We start from the raw sequence: 22,409 nt of genomic DNA on the forward strand, positions 1-22,409 counted from the left end.
TATTTTACTATGAACTCTAGGGATGTTTGTGATACTTATAGGAATAGCCCAATGGATTGATCGGAAAGAATAACTTTGAGGTGGTTTTGTACCCTACAAGCAATTTCATCTTACATTCTCCGTGATAGGAACTTTGGAGTGACTTTTATCGCACGTTGAGGGATTGCCATGTGATCTAATTATGTTACTCCCTCCTTCCATCTATATAGGGCCTAATGCATTTTTCGAGGCTAACTTTGACCAAATATTAGAGCAATAATATATGACATGCAACTTACACAAAGCACACCGTTAAATTCGTGTGTGAAGGGAGCTTTCAATGATATAATTTTCACATTGTGCATGCCATGTACTATTAATCTTGTCAATAGTCAAAGGCGGTCTTAAAAACGCATTAGGCCCTATACAGATGGAAGGAGGGAGTATCATTGTTGAGAGAACTTGCACTAGTGAAAGTATGAAACCTAGGCCTTGTTTCCAAGCATTGCAATACCGTTTTTCTCACATTTGCTACTTGCTACCTTGTTGTTTTTATATTTTCAGATTACAAAGACCTATATCTACTATCCATATTACGCTTGTATCACCATCTCTTCGCCGAAGTAGTGCACCTATACAATTTACCATTGTATTGGGTGTGTTGGCGACACAAGAGACTCTTTGTTATTTGGTTGCATGGTTGTTTGAGAGAGACCATCTTCATCCTACGCCTCCCACGGGTTGATAAACCTTAGATCATCCACTTGAGGGAAATTTGCTACTGTCCTACAAAACTCTGCGCTTGGAGGCCCAACACGAGTCTACAAGAAGAAGGTTGCGTAGTAGACATCACCATGCATCTCGTACTGTGATATGTCCATTTTGCATCATGATTTTATATCGATATTTATTGCATTATGGGCTGTTATTACACATTATGTCACAATACGTATGCCTACTCTCTCTTGTTTTACAAGGTTTACATGAAGAGGGAGAATGCCGGCAGCTGGGATTCTGGGCTGGAAAAGGAGCAAATATTAGATACCTATTCTGCACAGCTCCAAAAGTCCTGAAACTTCACGGGAGTTATTTCTAGAATATATAAAAAATACTGAGCACAAGAAGTACCACAGGGGGGCCACCCACCAGCCACGAGGGTGGGGGCACGCCCTACCCCCTGGGCGTGCCCCCCTGCCTCGTGGGGCCCCTGTGTTGGGGAACGTAGTAATTTCAAAAAAATTCCTACGCACACGCAAGATCATGGTGATGCACAGCAATGAGAGGGGAGAGTGTTGTCTACGTACCCTCATAGACCGGAAGCGGAAGCGTTATAGCAACCCGGTTGATGTAGTCGTACGTCTTCACGGCCCGACCGATCAAGCACCGAAACTACAGGACCTCTGAGTTTTTGCACACGTTCAGCTCGATGACGGTCCCCGGACTCCGATCCAGCAAAATGTCGGGGATGAGTTTTGTTAGCATGACGGCGTGGTGACAATCTTGATGTTCTACCGTCGCAGGGCTTCGCCTAAGAACCACTATAATATTATCGAGGATTATGGTGGAGGGGGGCACCACACACGGCTAAGAGATCAATGATCAATTGTTGTGTCTCTGGGGTGCCCCCTGCCCCCGTATATAAAGGAGTGAAGGAGGGGGCCAGCCAAGGAGGGTGGCGCGCCCAAGGGGGGAAGTCCAACTCCCACCGGGAGTAGGACTCCCCTTTTTCCTATTAGGAGTAGGAGAGGGAAGGAAGAGGAAGTAGGGAGGAAGGAAAGGGGGGCCGGCCCCCCTCCCAATTCGGATTGGGCTTGGGGGGGTGCCCCCTCCCTTGCTCCTTTCCCCTCCTTTCCACTAAGGCCCAATAAGGCCCATATACCTCCCGGGGGGTTCCGATAACCTCCCGGTGATCCGGTATTGTCCCAATCTTACCTGAAACTTTTCCAGTGTCCAAATATAGTCGTCCAATATATCGTTCTTTATGTCTCGACCATTTCACGACTCCTCGTCAAGTCCGTGATCACATCAGGGACTCCGAACAACCTTCGGTACATCAAAATATATAAACTCATAATGAAACAGTCATCATAACATTAAGCGTGCGGACCCTACGGGTTCGAGAACAATGTAGATATAACCGAGACACGTCTCCGGTCAATAACCAATAGCGGAACCTGGATGCTCATATTGGCTCCTACATATTCTACGAAGATCTTTAACGGTAAGACCGCATAACAACATACGTTGTTCCCTTTGTCATCGGTATGTTACTTGCCCGAGATTCGATCGTCGGTATCTCAATACCTAGTTCAATCTCGTTACCGGCAAGTCTCTTTACTCGTTCTGTATACATCTTCTTGCAACTAACTTATTAGTTTCATTGCTTGCAAGGCTTAAGTGATGTGTATTACCGAGAGGACCCAGAGATACCTCTCCGACAATCAGAGCGACAAATCGTAATCTCGAAATACGCCAACCCAACATGTACCTTTGGAGACACCTGTAGAGCACCTTTATAATCACCCAGTTACATTGTGACGTTTGGTAGCACACAAAGTGTTCCTCTGGTAAACGGGAGTTGCATAATCTCATAGTCATAGGAACATGTATAAGTCATGAAGAAAGCAATAGCAACATACTAAACGATCGGGTGATAAGCTAATGGAATGGGTGATGTCAATCACATCATTCTCCTAATGATGTGATCCCGTTAATCAAATGACAAATCATGTCTATGGTTAGGAAACATAACCATCTTCGATTAACGAGCTAGTCAAGTAGAGGCATACTAGTGACACTTTGTTTGTCTATGTATTCACACAAGTATTACGTTTCCGGTTAATACAATTCTAGCATGAATAATAAACATTTATCATGATATAAGGAAATAAATAATAACTTTATTATTGCCTCTAGGGCATATTTCCTTCAGTCTCCCACTTGCACTAGAGTCAATAATCTAGATTACACAGTAATGGTTCTAACACCCATGGAGCCTTGGTGCTGATCATGTTTTGCTCGTGGAAGAGGCTTAGTCAATGGGTCTGCTACATTCAGATCCGTATGTATCTTGCAAATCTCTATGTCTCCCACCTGGACTAGATCCCGGATGGAATTGAAGCGTCTCTTGATGTGCTTGGTTCTCTTGTGAAATTTGGATTCCTTTGCCAAGGCAATTGCACCAGTATTGTCACAAAAGATTTTCATTGGACCCGATGCACTAGGTATGACACCTAGATCGGATATGAACTCCTTCATCTAGACTCCTTCGTTTGCTGCTTCCGAAGCAGCTATGTACTCCGCTTCACATCTAGATCCCACCATGACGCTTTGTTTAGAACTGCACCAAATGACAGCTCCACCGTTTAATGTAAGTACGTATCCGGTTTGCGATTTAGAATCGTCCGTATCAGTGTCAAAGCTTGCATCAACGTAACCATTTACGATGAGCTCTTTGTCACCTCCATATACGAGAAACATATCCTTAGTCCTTTTCAGGTATTTCAGGATGTTCTTGACCGCTGTCCAGTGATCCACTCCTGGATTACTTTGGTACCTCCCTGCTAGACTTATAGCAAGGCACACATCAGGTCTGGTACACAGCATTGCATACATGATAGAGCCTATGGCTGAAGCATAGGGAACATCTTTCATTTTCTCTCTATCTTCTGCAGTGGTCAGGCATTGAGTCTTACTCAACTTCACACCTGTAACACAGGCAAGAATCCTTTCTTTGCTTGATCCATTTTGAACTTCTTCAAAACTTTGTCAAGGTATGTGCTTTGTGAAAGTCCAATTAAGTGTCTTGATCTATCTCTATAGATCTTAATGCCCAATATGTAAGCAGCTTTACCGAGGTCTTTCATTGAAAAACTCTTATTCAAGTATCCCTTTATCCTATCCAGAAATTCTATATCATTTCCGATTAGCAATATGTCATGCACATATAATATCAGAAATGCTACAGAGCTCCCACTCACTTTCTTGTAAATACAAGCTTCTCCAAAAGTCTGTACAAAACCAAATTCTTTGATCACACTATCAAAGCATTTATTCCAACTCCTAGATGCTTGCACCAGTCCATAAATGGATCGCTGGAGCTTGCACACTTTGTTAGCTCCTTTTGGATCGACAAAACCTTCCGGCTGCATCATATACAACTCTTCTTCCAAAAATCCATTCAGGAATGCAGTTTTGACATCCATCTGCCAAATTTCATACTCATAAAATGCGGCATTTGCTAACATGATTCGGACAGACTTAAGAATCGCTACGGGTGAGAAGGTCTCATCATAGTCAATTCCTTGAACTTGTCAAAAACCTTTTGCGACAAGTCGAGCTTTGTAGACAGTAACATTACCGTCAGGGTCAGTCTTCTTCTTGAAGATCCATTTATTTTCAATTGCTTGCTGATCATTGGGCAAGTCAACCAAAGTCCACACTTTGTTCTCATACATGGATCCCATCTCAGATTTCATGGCTTCAAGCCATTTTGCGGAATCTGGGCTCACCATTGCTTCTTCATAGTTCGTATGTTCATCATGATCTAGTAGCATGACTTCCAGAACAGGATTACCGTACCACTCTGGTGCGGATCTTACTCTAGTTGATCTACGAGGTTCAGTAGTAACTTGTTCTGAAGTTTCATGATCATCATCATTAGCTTCCTCACTAATTGGTGTAGGTGTCACAGAAACCGGTTTCTGTGATGTACTACTTTCCAATAAGGGAGCAGGTACAGTTACCTCATCAAGTTCTACTTTCCTCCCACTCACTTCTTTCGAGAGAAACTCCTTCTCTAGAAAGGATCCATTCTTAGCAACAAATGTCTTGCCTTCGGATCTGTGATAGAAGGTGTACCCAACAGTCTCCTTCGGGTATCCTATGAAGACACATTTCTCCGATTTGGGTTCGAGCTTATCAGGTTGAAGCTTTTTCACATAAGCATCGCAGCCCCAAACTTTCAGAAACGACAACTTTGGTTTCTTGCCAAACCATAGTTCATAAGGCATCGTCTCAACGGATTTTGATGGTGCCCTATTTAACGTGAATGCGGCCGTCTCTAAAGCATAACCCCAAACGATAGCGGTAAATCTGTAAGAGACATCATAGATCGCACCATATCAAGTAAAGTACGATTACGACGTTCGGACACACCATTACGCTGTGGTGTTCCGGGTGGCGTGAGTTGCGAAACTATTCCGCATTGTTTCAAATGTAAACCAAACTCGTAACTCAAATATTCTCCTCCACGATCAGATCGTAGAAACTTTATTTTCTTGTTACGATGATTTTCAACTTCACTCTGAAATTCTTTGAACTTTTCAAATGTTTCAGACTTATTTTCATTAAGAAGATATACCCATATCTGCTTAAATCATCTGTGAAGGTGAGAAAATAACGATACCCGCCGCGAGCCTCAACATTCATTGGACCACATACATTAGTATGTATGATTTCTAACAAATCAGTCCCTCGCTCCATAGTTTCGGAGAACGGCGTTTTAGTCATCTTGCCCATGAGGCATGGTTCGCAAGTACCAAGTGATTCATAATCAAGTGATTCCAAAAGTCCATCAGTATGGAGTTTCTTCATGCGCTTTACACCAATATGACCCAGACGGCAGTCCCACAAATAAGTTGCACTATCATTATCAACTCTGCATCTTTTGGCTTCAACATTATGAATATGTGTATCACTATTATCGAGATTCATCAAAAATAGACCACTCTTCAAGGGTGCATGACCATAAAAGATATTACTCATATAAATAGAACAACCATTATTCTCTGATTTAAATGAATAACCGTCTCGCATCAAACAAGATCCAGATATAATGTTCATGCTCAATGCTGGCACCAAATAACAATTATTTAGGTCTAATACTAATCCCGATGGTAGATGTAGAGGTAGCGTGCCGACCGCGATCACATCGACTTTGGAACCATTTCCCACGCGCATTGTCACCTCGTCCTTCGCCAGTGTTCTCTTAATCCGTAGTCCCTGTTTCAAGTTGCAAATAATAGCAACAGAACCAGTATCAAATACCCAGGTGCTACTGCAAGCTCTAGTAAGGTACACATCAATAACATGTATATCACATATACCTTTGTTCACCTTGCCATCCTTCTTATCCGCCAAATACTTGGGGTAGTTCCGCTTCCAGTGACCAGTCTGCTTGCAGTAGAAGCACTCAGTTTCAGGCTTAGGTCCAGACTTGGGTTTCTTCTCGTGAGCAGCAACTTGGTTGCTGTTCTTCTTGAAGTTCCCCTTCTTCTTCCCCTTGCCCTTTTTCTTGAAACTAGTGGTCTTGTTGACCATCAACACTTGATGCTCCTTCTTGATTTCTACCTCCGTAGCTTTTAGCATTGCGAAGAGCTCGGGAATTGTCTTATCCATCCCTTGCATGTTATAGTTCATCACGAAGCTCTTGTAGCTAGGTGGAAGTGATTGGAGAATTCTATCAATGACGCAATCATCCGGAAGATTAACTCCCAGTTGAATCAAGTGATTATTATACCTAGATATTTTGAGTATATGCTCACTGACAAAACTGTTCTCCTCCATCTTGCAGCTATAGAACTTATTGGAGACTTCATATCTCTCAATCCGGGCATTTGCTTGAAATATTAGCTTTAACACCTGGAACATCTCATATGCTCCATGACGTTCAAAACGTCGTTGAAGACCCGGTTCTAAGCCGTAAAGCATGGCACATTGAACTATCGAGTAGTCATCAGCTTTGCTCTGCCAGACGTTCTTAACGTCGTCAGTTGCATCAGCAGCAGGACTGGCACCCAACGGTGCTTCCAGGACGTAATTCTTCTGTGCAACAATGAGGATAATCCTCAAGTTACGGACCCAGTCCGTATAATTGCTACCATCATCTTTCAACTTTGCTTTCTCAAGGAACGCATTAAAATTCAACGGAACAACATCACGGGCCATCTATCTACAATCAAACATAGACAAGCAAGATACTATGAGGTACTAAGTTCAGGATAAATTTAAGTTCAATTAATCATATTACTTAAGAACTTTCACTTAGAAAGACATCCCTCTAATCTTCTAAGTGATCACGTGATCCAAATCAACTAAACCATAACCGATCATCATGTGAAATGGAGTAGTTTTCAATGGTGAACATCACTATGTTGATCATATCTACTATATGATTCACGCTCGAACTTTCGGTCTCAGTGTTCCGAGGCCATATCTGCATATGCTAGGCTTGTCAAGTTTAACCTGAGTATTCTGCGTGTGCAAAACTGGCTTGCACTCGTTGTAGATGGACGTAGAGCTTATCACACCCGATCATCACGTGGTGTCTGGGCACGACGAACTTTGGCAACGGTGCATACTCAGGGAGAACACTTTTATCTTGAAATTTAGTGAGAGATCATCTTATAATGCTACCGTCAATCAAAGCAAGATAAGATGCATAAAATATAAACATCACATGCAATCAATATAAGTGATATGATATGGCCATCATCATCTTGTGCTTGTGATCTCCATCTCCGAAGCACCGTCATGGTCACCATGGTCACCGGCGTGACACCTTGATCTCCATCGTAGCATCGTTGTCGTCTCGCCAATCTTATGCTTCTACGACTATCGCTACCGCTTAGTGATAAAGTAAAGCATTACAGGGCGATTACATTGCATACAATAAAGCGACAACCATATGGCTCCTGCCAGTTGCCGATAACTTGGTTACAAAACATGATCATCTCATAGAATAAAATTTAGCATCATGCCTTGACCATATCACATCACAACATGCCCTGCAAAAACAAGTTAGACATCCTCTACTTTGTTTGTTGCAAGTTTTACGTGGCTGCTACGGGCTTAGCAAGAACCAATCTTATGTACGCATCAAAAACCACAAAATAGTTTGTCAAGTTGGTGCTGTTTTAACCTTCGCAAGGACCGGGCGTAGCCACACTCCGTTCAACTAAAGTTGGAGAAACTGACACCCGCCAACCACCTGTGTGCAAAGCACGTCGGTAGAACCAGTCTCGCGTAAGCGTACGCGTAATGTCGGTCTGGGCCGCTTCATCCAACAATACCGCCGAACCAAAGTATGACATGCTGGTAAGCAGTATGACTTATATCACCCACAACTCACTTGTATTCTACTCGTGCATATAACATCAACACATAAAACCTAGGCTCGGATGTCACTGTTGGGGAACGTAGTAATTTCAAAAAAATTCCTACGCACACGCAAGATCATGGTGATGCACAACAATGAGAGGGGAGAGTGTTGTCTACGTACCCTCGTAGACCGGAAGCGGAAGCGTTATAGCAACGCGGTTGATGTAGTCGTACGTCTTCACGGCCCGACCGATCAAGCACCGAAACTACGGCACCTCCGAGTTATTGCACACGTTCAGCTCAATGACGATCCCTGGACTCCGATCCAGCAAAGTTTCGGGGATGAGTTCCGTCAGCACGATGGCGTGGTGACGATCTTGATGTTCTACCGTCGCAGGGCTTCGCCTAAGCACCGCTATAATATTATCGAGGATTATGGTGGAGGGCGGCACTGCACACGGCTAAGATATCAATGATCAATGGTTGTGTCTCTAGGGTGCCCCCTTGCCCCCGTATATAAAGGAGTGGAGGAGGGGGCCACCCAAGGAGGGTGGCGCGCCCTAGGGGGGGAGTCCAACTCCCACCGGGAGTAGGACTCCCCCTTTTCCTATTAGGAGTAGGAGAGGGAAGGAAGAGGAAGGAAGGAGGAAGGAAAGGGGGGGTCGGCCCCCCTCGCAATTCGGATTGGGCTTGGGGGGGCGCCCCCTCCCTTGCTCCTTTCCCCTCCTTTCCACTAAGGCCCAATAAGGCCCATATACCTCCCGGGGGGTTCCGATAACCTCCCGGTGATCCGGTATTGTCCCACTCTTACCCGGAACCTTTCCAGGGTCCAAATATAGTCGTCGAATATATAAATCTTTATGTCTCGACCATTTCGAGACTCCTCGTCAAGTCCGTGATCACATCCGGGACTCCGAACAACCTTCGATACATAAAAATATATAAACTCATAATGAAACTGTCATCGTAACGTTAAGCATGCGGACCCTACGGGTTCGAGAACAATGTAGACATGACCGAGACACGTCTCCAGTTAATAACCAATAGCGGAACCTGGATGCTCATATTGGCTCCTACATATTCTACGAAGATCTTTATTGGTCAGACCGCATAACAACATATGTTGTTCCCTTTGTCATCGGTATGTTACTTGCCCGAGATTCGATCGTCGGTATCTCAATAACTAGTTCAATCTCGTTACAGGCAAGTCTCTTTACTTGTTCCGTAATACATCATCTTGCAATTAACTTATTAGTTGCATTGCTTGCAAGGCTTAAGTGATGTGTATTGTCGAGAGGGCCCAAAGATACCTCTCCGACAATCGGAGCGACAAATCCTAATCTCGAAATACGCCAACCCAACATGTACCTTTGGAGACACCTGTAGAGCACCTTTATAATCACCCAGTTACGTTGTGACGTTTGGTAGAACACAAAGTGTTCCTCTGGTAAACGGGAGTTGCATAATCTCATAGTCATAGGAAGATGTATAAGTCATGAAGAAAGCAATAGAAACATAATAAACGATCGGGTGCTAAGCTAATGGAATGGGTCATGTCAATCACATCATTCTCCTAATGATGTGATCCCGTTAATCAAATGACAACTCATGTCTATGGTTAGGAAACATAACCATCTCCGATTAACGAGCTAGTCAAGTAGAGGCATACTAGTGACACTTTGTTTGTCTATGTATTCACACAAGTATTACGTTTCCGGTTAATACAATTCTAGCATGAATAATAAACATTTATCATGATATAAGGAAATAAATAATAACTTTATTATTTCCTCTAGGGCATATTTCCTTCACACTGGTGGCCCTCTGATGTCCATCTTCTGCTATATGGAGTCTTCCTTCGAGGAAAAAAATCATAAGCAAGCTTTTGGGACGAGACTCCCCCGCCACGAGGTGGAACCTTGGCGGAACCAATCTAGGGCTCTAGCGGAGCTGTTCTGCCAGGGAAACTTCCCTCCAGGAGGGGGAAATCATCACCCTCGTCATCACCAACGATCCTCTCATCGGGAGGGGGTCAATATCCATCAACATCTTCTCCAGCACCATCTCCTCTCTTGTATCCAATCTTTGTATCCAAACCTCAGATTGGTACCTGTGGGTTGCTAGTAGTGTTGATTACTCCTTGTAGTTGATGCTAGTTGGTTTACTTGGTGGAAGATCATATGTTCAGATCCATTATGCATATTAATACCCCTCTAATTATGAACATGAATATGCTTTGTGAGTAGTTACGTTTGTTCCTGAGGACATGGGAGAAGTCTTGCTATTAGTAGTCATGTGAATTTGGTATTCGTTCGATATTTTGATGAGATGTATGTTGTCATCCCTCTAGTGGTGTCATGTGAACGTCAACTACATGACACTTCACCATTGTTTGGGCCTAGAGGGAGGCATTGGGAAGTAATAAGTAGATGATGGGTTGCTAGAGTGACAGAAGCTTAAACCCTAGTTTATGCATTGCTTCATAAGGGGCTGATTTGGATCCATATGTTTCATGCTATGGTTAGGTTTACCTTAATACTTCTGTTGTAGTTGCGGATGCTTGCAATAGGAGTTAATCATAAGTGGGATGCTTGTCCAAGTAAGGACAATACCCAAGTACCAGTCCACCCACATATTAGATTATCAAAGTACCGAACGCGAATCATATGATCATGATGAAAACTAGCTTGATGATAATTCCCATGTGTCCTCGGGAGCGCTTTACATCATATAAGAGTTCGTCCAGGCTTGTCCTTTGCTACAAAACGGATTGGGCCATCTTGCTGCAACTTATTTACTTTTGTTGCTTGCTACTCGTTACAAATTACCTTATCACAAAACTATCTATTACCGATAATTTCAGTGCTTGCAGAGAATACCTTGCTGAAAACTGCTTATCATTTCCTTCTGCTCCTCGTTGGGTTCGACACTCTTACTTATCGAAAAGCTATGATAGATCCCCTACACTTGTGGGTCATCAAGACTCTTTTCTGGTGTCGTTGCCGGGGAGTGAAGCACCTTTGGTAGGTGGAATTTGGTAACGAAAATTTTATATAGTGTGCTGAAATTTACTGTCACTTGTTACTATGGAAAGTAATCCTTTGAGGGGCTTGTTCGGGGTATCTTCACCCCAAACGGTAGAGCAAACAGTCACTCCTCAACCTACTCAACCTACTGAAAATGAAAATATTTACTTTGAAATTCCTTCGGGTATGATAGAGAAACTGCCAGATAATCCTTTTGCAGGAGATGGAACATTGCATCCTAACTTACACTTAATCTATGTGGATAAAGTTTGTGGATTATTTAAGTTTGTAGGTATGCCCGATGATGTTATCAAGAAGAAGGTCTTCCCTTTATCTTTGAAGGGAGATGCATTGACATGGTATAGGCTATGTGATGATATGGGATCATGGTACTACAAACGGTTGAAATTGGAAGTCCATCAGAAGTTTTATCCTATGCATCTTGTTCATCGTGATCGTAATTATATATATAATTTTTGGCCTCGCGAAGGAGAAAGCATCGCTCAATCTTGGGGGAGGCTTAAGTCAATGTTATATTCATGCCCCAATCATGAGCTCTCAAGAGAAATGATCATTCAAAATTTTTATGCTCGGCTTTCTGAGAACAATCGCTCCATGCTCGATACTTCTTGTACTCGTTCCTTTATGATGAAGACTATTGAATACAAATGGAATTTATTGGAGAGAATTAAACACAACTCTGAAGATTGGGATCTTGACGAAGGTAGAGAGTTAGGTATAACACCTAAGTTTGATTGTGTTAAATCTTTTATGGATACCGATGTTTTCCGTAAATTTAGCACCAAATATGGACTTGACTCTGAGATAGTAGCTTCTTTATGTGAATCCTTTGCTACTCATGTTGATCTCCCTAAGGAGAAGTGGTTTAAATATAATCCTCCCATTGAAGTAAAAGTAGTTGCACCTATTAAAGTTGAAGAAAAGACTATCACTTATAATGATCCTATTGTTCCCACTGCTTATGTTGAGAAACCACCTTTCCCTGTTAGAATAAATAATCATGCTAAAGTTTCAACTGTGGTCAACAAAAGTAATATTAAGACACCTAAACCCCCTGAGAAAGTTAAAGTTGAACCTAATGTTGCTATTGTTAAAGATCTATTGGTCGATAATATTGATGGACATGTTATTTACTTCTGTGATGAGACTTCTAGAATTGCTAAACCGGGTGCTAAGGATAAGCATAGACCTGTGGTAGGCATGCCTATTATTTCTGTTAAAATAGGAGATCATTGTTATCATGGCTTGTGTGATATGGGTGCTAGTGCCAGCGCAATACATATTTCCTTATACCATGAAATTATGCATGGTATTGCACCAGCTGAAATAGAAGGTATTGATGTTACCATTAAGCCTGCTAATAGAGATACTATTTCGCCAATTGGTATTTTTAGAGACGTTGAAGTCATGGTACCGCACCAGAAGCACAGTAGTACTGCACCGCGTCAGATCCGAACCTACTTTTGAATCTGAGAAGACGCGCGAAACCACAGCGGAACTACGGTTGATCAAATCTACCACGGGACAATATATCAAGTATAATTTCTATGTAACACTACTCTCCTACAACCTTCTCTTGCAAAGATTTGGCCTAAAATCTCAAGAACACAAGCATCTCCCCAAAAACCTAGAGACAAGAGAACCAACGAGAAAGAGAGGGATTTGGGGAAAAACCTTGGTCCATGGCAAGAGGAAGTGGTGGGGAACGATCCCACTGGTCGGAATCCAAGGAGAGCAGCCGGAGACGGAGATCCGGCGAGGGACTCCGGCCCCGTTCTTGAGCGAGAGAGAGAGACGAAGTGGGGAAAACTGACGAATGGGTATGGGGGAGTTAGAACCCCCCTATTCCCGTCCTTATCCCCCACGCGCCTCCCACAGCGCGGTAGTACCGTATATCATCGTGGTAGTACCGCTTGGGCGAAAGAACCGCACCGAAGCGGTAGTACCGCTCTCCCAGGCGGTAGTAAAAAATTACTTCCGCACTAGGTGCGGTAGTACCGTGCACTCCATGCGCGGTAGTACCGTGGCTCACCGCGGTAGTACCGTGGGCTCAAGAAGAAGCAGTTTCCAAACACAAGAAAAGAGAGGTCTTCGCGAGGAAACTTCACACAAACAAAACACCACAAAACAAACTCAAACACGAAGAGAAGAAGGGGAAACACGACAACAAGAGACGACCACGAGACACTGCCTCTTCAAGGAGAGGGTGGTGGCCGGAGCCACCTATGTTTGAGTCAATTGGTATGGCACCACGAAGAATTATCCTTGGGCCCATGACCAAAACTCGTCTTTGAAGCACAAGTACCATAAAAAATGGCTAATGTGAAAGATTTGATCAATTTATGCATAATGGGGGGAGGGAAAGTTCATTGAGAGAACAACACTCCCCTATGTCCATGCCTACATCTAAACAAGACAACAAGTTGAGTATGATGGGGTGTGCAAGGGTTCAAGCAACATTGCTCGAATCAATGATATTTAGCTCATGCCTTAACTCGTGAATCTTGCTTCACCCAACGGCTTTGTGAAAATATCTGCAAGATTATCATGAGTGTTGACGTAGTTGAGCTCGATCTCCCCTCGCCTAATGTGATCCCAGATGAAGTGATACCGAATCTCAATATGCTTCGTCTTGAAGTGTTGCACCGGGTTGAGAGAAATCTTGGTGGCACTTTCATTGTCACACCAAAGAGGCACTTTGTCACAAATGACACCGTAGTCCTTTAAAGTTTGCCTCATCCATAGGAGTTGTGCACAACAACTACCGGCTGCTACATACTCCGCTTCAGTGGACGAGAGAGACACACAACTTTGCTTTTTGGAAGACCAACTTACCAAAGAGAAACCAAGGAATTGGCACCCTCCGGAAGTGGACTTCCTATCCACTTTGTCTCCCACCCAATCGGAGTCCGAATACCCTACAATCTTGAAGTTTTCTCCTCTTGGGTACCATAAGCCAAAGTTTGGGGTATGAGCCAAATATCGAGAGATTCGCTTGACCGCCACATAGTGACTTTCCTTAGGTGCGGCTTGAAACCGTGCACAAATTCCCACACTCAACATGATATCCGGTCTAGATGCACAAAGGTAAAGCAAGGATCCAATCATGGAGCGATATACCTTTTGATCCACCGCTTTACCATTGGGATCTATGTCAAGTTGGCACTTGGTGGGCATTGGAGTGGAAGCTGGCTTGACATCACTTAGCTTGAATCTCTTGAGCATGTCTTGAGTGTATTTGGCTTGGTTGATGAAGGTTCCTTCTCTTTTTTGCTTCACTTCGAACCCTAGAAAGAACTTCAACTCTCCCATGGAAGATATCTTGAACTTTGAGGTCATGAGAGCGGCGAATTCTTCATTGAAAGCTTTGTTAGGGGAACCAAAGATAATGTCATCAACATATAGTTAGCATACAAACAACTCCCCTTTGACCTTCTTAGTAAAAAGAGTGGGGTCAATTGGCCCAACTTCAAACCCACGATCTTGTAACAACTCGGTAAGGTGGTCATACCACGCACATGGGGCTTGTTTAAGCCCATAGAGTGCCTTATCGAGTTGATACACATGATTGGGAAAGTAGGGATCCTCGAACCTGGGGGGTTGCTTGACATAGACCAACTCATTAATAGGACCATTAAGAAAAGCACTCTTCACATCCATTTGTTGCAACTTAAAGTTGTGATGAGAAGCATAAGCAATCAACAAACGAATGGATTCAAGGTGAGCAACGGGAGCAAAGGTTTCACCATAGTCGATACCCTCGACTTGGGAGTAGCCTTGTGCCACCAATCTTGCCTTGTTGCGAATGATGGTACCATGATCATCTTGCTTGTTCTTAAATATCCACTTGGTTCCAATGACATTGTGGTTCCCCGTTGGCCTTGGCACCAATCTCCACACCTTGTTGTACTCAAAGTTGTTGAGTTCTTCATGCATGGCATTAAGCCAATCCGGATCTTCGAGTGCTTCATATACCTTTTGGGGTTCAACACTGTCGGATTTCGGGTTCCGGCAGACCCTTGAGGTTCGAACACTGGGGTGTGCGCGGAGATTTCGCCTCCTACCTACCTGCACCCCTCCGCCTCGCTAAGATCTAAGCTATGGAAAGAACAGCACAAGAGACATAGGGCTTATACTGGTTCGGGCCACCGTTGTGGTGTAATACCCTACTCCAGTGTGTGGTGTGGTGGATTGCCTCTTGGGCTGATGATGATGAGCAATACAAGGAATAACAGCCTCGCGAGGGCCTGTTCTTGGCTGGGGCGATGAACTGCTGGGAGGAGTCCAATCACCCTTCTCTCTCTCTCTCTTCTCGATTCTCTCTCTGATCGATCTTCTCTTTCCCTCGGTATCGGACCTCCTACCCTGGTGGTGGCTAGTCCTATTTATAGGCAAAGGCCCTGGGCCTCTTCCCAAATATTGAGCGGGAAGGGCGCCAACAATTGGCCATTTTGAAGGGGAACATCTGGTACACTTATCCTGACTAAAGTTGGTCCTCGCCTGCCAAAGACTCTGGTGGTGACGCTGGCTTGGGCTCCACAATGACTTCCTCCTTGCCGTTGGACCGGTCTTGGTCTCATTGCACCGAAACGGGTGCCTTTGCTTGATGCTCTCGCCTGCGCTTGCTCCCTTTGCACCAAAGAGGAAAGGAGGACACTGTGCGGCTGGCGCCCGCCTGGCGCCTTTGATTGTCATGGCTTGCGTCACGGGCACCTCGTGAGGTACCCCGCCTTGATCTCTCTGCCTCCTCGTGAGCCAGCCTGATGAGGCCTTGCCTGAGGAAGCTCCGTGTCGTCCGCCCCGCGAGGGTCTTGGGTCTGTGTTGATGAAGATGGGCCATGCTGGGCCCCCCTTTGAGCCACGCCGCGGGCCGCAGGCAGGCAAGTCTGGGGACCCCCGTTCCCAGAACGCCGACAAACACAAGAGACAAACGCGTGATGTTCACAATAGTTTGCCAATTGTCTACGAGTGCTTACCCCCTTTTGAATGCTTCCAAGTACATTCTTCATGAGATGACCCTTGGTGGAGAGCTTGGAAGCAATCTTGGCGGCACGACGCTCCAATTCCTCCTCGGTGGTGAGTTGAGGAGCGGTCACTTGATCATCTTGAGCGACGTCTTGAGCTTGTTCTTGTTCTTGAACTTGCTCGGAGGAGAGAACTTGACCTTGGGCATCACTTGGTGTGTCAACACAGTCTTGAGCATAATCTTGCCCTTGGTCTTGTTCATGAGGATGAGGGCCTTCACTTTGTTCTTCGGAAGCATGTGGGCCTTGGGTTGGTGATGGCTCCACTTGAATGGGGCATTGTCCTTCTCCTTCGGCCACAAGGGGTTCCTCAATGGGTAGGATAAAACCAACACCCATTCTTCTTATGGCTTGAGGAGGAATTTCATCACCTACATCACAAGTGCCACTTTGCTCCACTTGGGAGCCGTTATTCTCATCAAACTCCACGTTACATGTCTCCTCAATAAGTCCTGTGGATTTATCGAGGACACGGTAAGCATGAGAGTTTGTAGCATAACCAACAAATATGCCCTCATAAGCTCTAGCCTCAAATTTAGACAACCGAACACCTTTCTTGAGAATGAAACACTTACCACTACAAAAAAAGACACATCCGTGTCATTTTGGGCCGAACGAAATTTTTTTCTGTCATACATATGACACTTCTATGACGATAATTGTGACAAAAGCCGGTATCATCATAGATGTGGTGGGCTCCTACTTCTATGACAAAAAATCATGACAGAAAATGGGCTTTTCGTCCTGGGCGGGCCGGAGACGCTGTTGCATGACATTCTTTGGGCCGTCCATGACGGAAAAAACCGTAGTAGAAGCGAGGGCGAGGAAAATTTTAGGGAGTTCCTGGTTACGGTGGGAGGTCGGGGGCCGAGCGATGCGCGCTTCTCTCATACACGTACGTGCGTGTGTGCGAGGCGTTGGCTCTAACTGAACCCGAGCGAGGCGTTGGGCTCTAACTGAACCCGAGCGATTGCACTGCAGGCTACGCGTTACTGAACCCAAGCGATCAATCGATGGCTGTTAACTGAACCCGATCGAGCAATTCCTTCGCTACTGCTGCTAACTGAAGCCGATCGATGCTGCCTCTAGATGAACAGTGAGCGTTGCGGGGGGGGGGGGGGTTGGATGAACAGTTCCCGGTGGGGGTGGATGAACAGGACCCCGTGGTGTTGCCTCTGGATGAACAGGACCCCGATCGATCGAGCCGGTTGGGGCTGGATGAACAGGACCCCGTGGAGGGCTAGATGAACAGGACCACCTTGTGGAGGGCAGGATCAACAGTAGACGGTGGAGGGTAGGTTGAACAATAGCCCGTGGAGGGGTGGTTGAACAGGAGCCCCTGGAGAGGGCTGGTTGAACAGTAGCCGGTGGAGTAGCGTGCGGTGGAGGCTGGATGAACAGGAGCCCGTGGATGAACAGTCGCAGGTGGAGGCTGGAGGAGGTCGACGGTGGATGAACAGTAGGTCGTGGAGGCTGGAGGGGGTCGACGGTGGAGATGAACAGTATCCCGTGGAGCCCCGTTTTGCGGTACGCCACACCCCTCCCGATGAACAGGACCCCCGTTTCGACCGTAGCGCTCCAACACAAGTCTGTTTCCTCCGTTTTGCGGTACGCCACACCCCTCCCGATGAACAGGACCCCCGTTTCGACCGTAGGAGGTCCGTTTGCTCCGTTTTGCGGTATGCCAGACCCCTCCCGATCAACAGGACCCCGTTCCGAACGTCGGAGGTTCGTTTCCTCCGTTGTGCGGTACGCCAGGCCTCATTTCCATCGTCTGTTCCGTCCAAGCCCTGCCGATGAACATGACCACGCATTCCGTTACGACCCAGCCGGTTGGCTCCCACGCATTCCGTTGCCTCCCGATGAACACGACGCATTCCATTGCCTCCCCATGAACACGACACATTCTGTTGCCTCCCCATAAACACGACGCATTCCGTTGCCTCCCCATGAACACGACGATGACATTGTTTCTCCGTTCCCACCCAGCCATGTACACGAGCTCTGGCCGTACGTATGCGCGAGTAGGCGTTCGAGACCCCGCCCGTATGTACACATACGTGGCCGTATTTTATTTCTTGCACCCTGGCCGCTGTACGTACGTGTACATGCTACATGCGCACCTCTACTATGACACGTGTGCGCCTCTACTATGACACGTGCGCGCCTCTACATCGACCAGTATGTATGTACACGTTCGCGACCAGAGTGACAATGCTACGTACGCTTCGACCAGGTGGGTCCCGACTATCAGGCACTTCCTTGCCTGCGAAGATATAGCTGGTGGGTCCCAGCAGTCAGGGGGCGAATCATTTTTTTTTGCCCGGACACACTTCCTTGCATGCGAAGATGTAGCTGGTGGGTCCCAGCAGTCAGGGGGAAACATTTTTTCACGAAATATAGTGGCCTGTCTGGTGGGTCCCAGCTGTCAGGTGGAGGAATCATCATTTTCCGCGTAATAAGGAGGCACTTCCTTGCTGCGGCCGTGGACCCAGTTGTCAGCCTCTCCACGTACAGTCCACGTCTGATGGAAGTCGTTCCTTGACCACGTTGACCACGCCGCACCGAGAGCACCAGGGCGGTGGATGACGGTGAGGCCTAGGAAGGGGATGACACGAAGGCAGGGAAGACTCGGCAGTTGTTTCCCACGCGGAGGGGAGTACGACTGTACGAAGGTTTACTGGTTCATCTGCCATCACCGGAGAATAACAGCAGGTGTGGGTGAGTAGAGGGATGGCTAGGCCAGCGATGGGAGTACGGTCGGGCAGTGAGGCCTGCGCGGCAGCACAACCGGCCGCGAAGAGGAGGGAGCAGGCAGTCCCGCCGACGCTTGTTTGCGCGGCTGGAGCAGGAAGAGCAAAGATTGAAGAAGCATGACGGCCGTTGGATGGACATCCAACAGTATACAGGCCATCTATGGAAAGCCTCAAATCTGTGGAAAACAGCATACAACCCATCTGCCATTATTTCAAATAATTTACAGCCCATTTGCTAATTCTTACGGGTTTTTTGGAGCCCATATTCTTTATGTTAGCATTACAGCCCATATTGTGGCCACGGTTAAAAAATTATACGAAATTTTGCATATGTCTGTGCGGTCTGAACTGTTTTTAATCCCGAAATTTTGAGTCACATTCAGACTGATTTTAAAAATAAATGTATATCAATATAAAATCCAATAAATTGTCCACGCATAAAAATCAATGCAATTTAAAATCTCGAAATGAAAAAAAGATATTTGAAAATAATTGCCGGTTTATGTGTTTTAAAAATGTACAACCCATTTCTCATTACTGATAGGACATTTTCTCGGCCAGCCGAATGAAGCTCTCCTCGTCTTGAAAGATTTGCAGCCCAGCAGGCCTGATAAAGCGACTTACTTGACAAATCACAAAAGAACTGGGCTAGCCATTTTTAGAAAGAAAAAAAACTACTGGGCTAGTATGTGGTAAATATAAAAGAAAAGGATGTCTAGACATGCAAGAGTGTCCCGCATAGCCCAGTTGACACCCTGCTTCCGTCTCAAAAACAAATTAGATAAATGCCACTCCAATTATGGCGATTTATAAAAATGCCACTGCAATTTCCAAACTTTGAAAAATGCCACTGCAATTTTTGCAACTTTGAAAAACGCCACTGCAGTTTGCAAACTTTGAAAAACGCCACTCCAGACTTCGAAAAATGCCACTAGAAATGGCATGAAATGGCATTTTTCAAAGTTTGAAATTGCAGTGGCATTTCTCAGATACACCACATTTGGAGTGGCATTTATCAAATTAACCCAAAACAAAAATAACTGGGCAAGCTGCTGGGTCCCTGGTGTCAGCCGCTCGTTGTGCAATTCTCTCGTTTATTGACTACGTTGACAATGGCATGGGACCCAGATGTCAGAAATCCACTAGGAGGAGCCATTTTTTTATTGGCTTGAAATAAGGAGGCACTTGCTTGCATACTGCCATGACCTTAGCGGGTCCCTACTGTCATCCTCTCCACGTACTGTACCAGTTAGTCATGCTTCAAAACTGATCGGCACGCCATTAAAAAAATAAAGGTCAATAACTAATGCGGCACCTCGGGGCAACGCGGCCAGATCGCATTTTGCACGAGAAATTACACACCATGTTTTGTTGACATGTGGTCCCGTTCCAACATATCAGTGAGATGACGGCGAGTAGTAGGAGTTTTTCCGAACGGACGTGTAGGCCAGGGCGCCTCTTCGTGAACCATGGCAAACTCGCAACTGTCCACCGACTCTTCGCCTTTCCCTCTCGATTTGGAACTGCTGTCGCACGCTCTTCCTCTCCCTCCTCCATTTTCCTTCAGCCCTTCACCCTTTCTTCTGCCATTGTTCGATCGTCTTCTCCATGGAGGGAACAGGCCGGAAATGACCCCGTTATTCTTGCCCCGATCTGAAAGATGACGTGGTGGAGGAACTCATTGATCGGTGCGACGTCATCACCTCGGCTAGCATGGCAGGTTCGTTCAAGCCCATTCTCGACTCAACTAATAACATCATTACGAAGAACCCAAGAGTCAAGGAGCGATTTGTTCTCCCCTATCTTCTTTGCCGTGACCCTGATGACTGGCGTCGGCACGACGGAGGCCTCGCTCTGTGCCAGTTGATGCCGCTTCATAATGATACGTATGATGTTAAGATGCCATTGCTTGAGGGCAAGGCTTGGGCGGGCGCAAATGGAGATTGGGTTGTTTACATTGGGTCCAACTACGAGTGGGAACTTGTGAATGAGTACACTCGTCACCGGGTTTCACTTCCAAAAATCTCAGCACACTGCCCAGAGGTTGAGCACATCGGTAATGTACGCACGTTCAAATACGATCATGGTGACTGTCTTCTACAGAAGATAGCAATTTGTCGAGTTCCCAACCACTCTTGGAATTACAACAACTATCAAGTTATTGCTATCTTCGACAAGCTTGTTGCCGTCCTTCGTGGTTCAACTCGATGGATATTGCTCAAAATCAGTTTCTGTACATGGATGAGTACTGTGATGCAATTCAATACGAGGGCCTTGTGTTTGCTGCCACCACTAGCGGCACTATTTTTGCATGGCATCCTAGTAGTTTTGGTACGTTTGTCTTCCATCGTAATTATAATTGTTTCATCCACATGCATGCGGGTTAGCAAGTTTCCCTTTACTAATTAACCTTCTTCTTGTGTTTCCAAGGTCCTGTGAACATCCCACCACCTATACTTGAAAATTTTTATAACCAAGGGGGAGATGATGATGGTGATGATCACGAGCATGAGGACGAGCAGCGCCCATATACACTGTGGCGCCTGGCAACTAATTCCGATGGATCACCTCTTCTTGTGTGTATACATCCCACTGATGATGTTACTGCTAAGGAAGCAGGTGTCTCCCATGGTCGCACTCTCTGGACCTATTCCAACACCCGTTGTATGGTATTCGGGATGGATACTAGTGTGCTAGAGCCAACTCCTTCTCCCTGGCACAGAATTGATAGTCTTGGAGAAAACTCGCTCTTCCTTGGACAAAACTATCCGATGATGGTGAAAGGCGATCCAACTGTTGTTGACACATTTATGAGAAGCAACTGTGTCTATACCTCGGACATTTGGGTGGTTCCCTACCCTGGTACTGATATAGTAGGCCGCTTCAGCCTGGATGATCGGTCCTGCGTTGGTCTCTAGATCGACAACGGATGGCCCGTCCCAGAGAATCACTTGTGGTTCAAAGCAAGCGTTTCCAACACCGTGGAATGGTTGAGTTGAAGTTCATTTCATGGCTTGTTATTTCTTGTGTGGTGAAAACTTTAGTGTTTATAATGTATCCTCGTTGTCGATGTGGGTTGATGACCTGTTGTATGTAATAAAATGATATGCCTGTGATAAACTTACTAAATTTATGAATGGCTTTCGAGTCGCTTCTCTGAGTGAGTGGTGCAACGAGGCAAAAAAAATATTTTCTGAATACATAATTGTACGTGCATTGCAACAGGTTATCAGATGAGGCCAATCAACAATACTAGTACACTATTTGTACTAGCTTCACATGCTTCGCGCATCGGGCATTTTTTTACTGTAGCCATATGTTAATGTGTTCTCTGTACGTAACCAGCACCTCGAATCCTTGATACTAGTACTATATAGTAGGAGTAAGTAGTAGGAGTAAGTAGTAGGAGTAAGTAGTAGGAGTAAGTAGTAGGAGTAGTAGGGTGGCATGGGCCAGAACAAGCATTCACGTCCAGGAGTACGGCACACGCCACCACCACGACA

The sequence above is a fragment of the Triticum aestivum genome, chromosome 4A, assembly GCF_018294505.1.
Source record: "Triticum aestivum cultivar Chinese Spring chromosome 4A, IWGSC CS RefSeq v2.1, whole genome shotgun sequence".
NCBI classification, from domain to species: Eukaryota; Viridiplantae; Streptophyta; class Magnoliopsida; order Poales; family Poaceae; genus Triticum; species Triticum aestivum.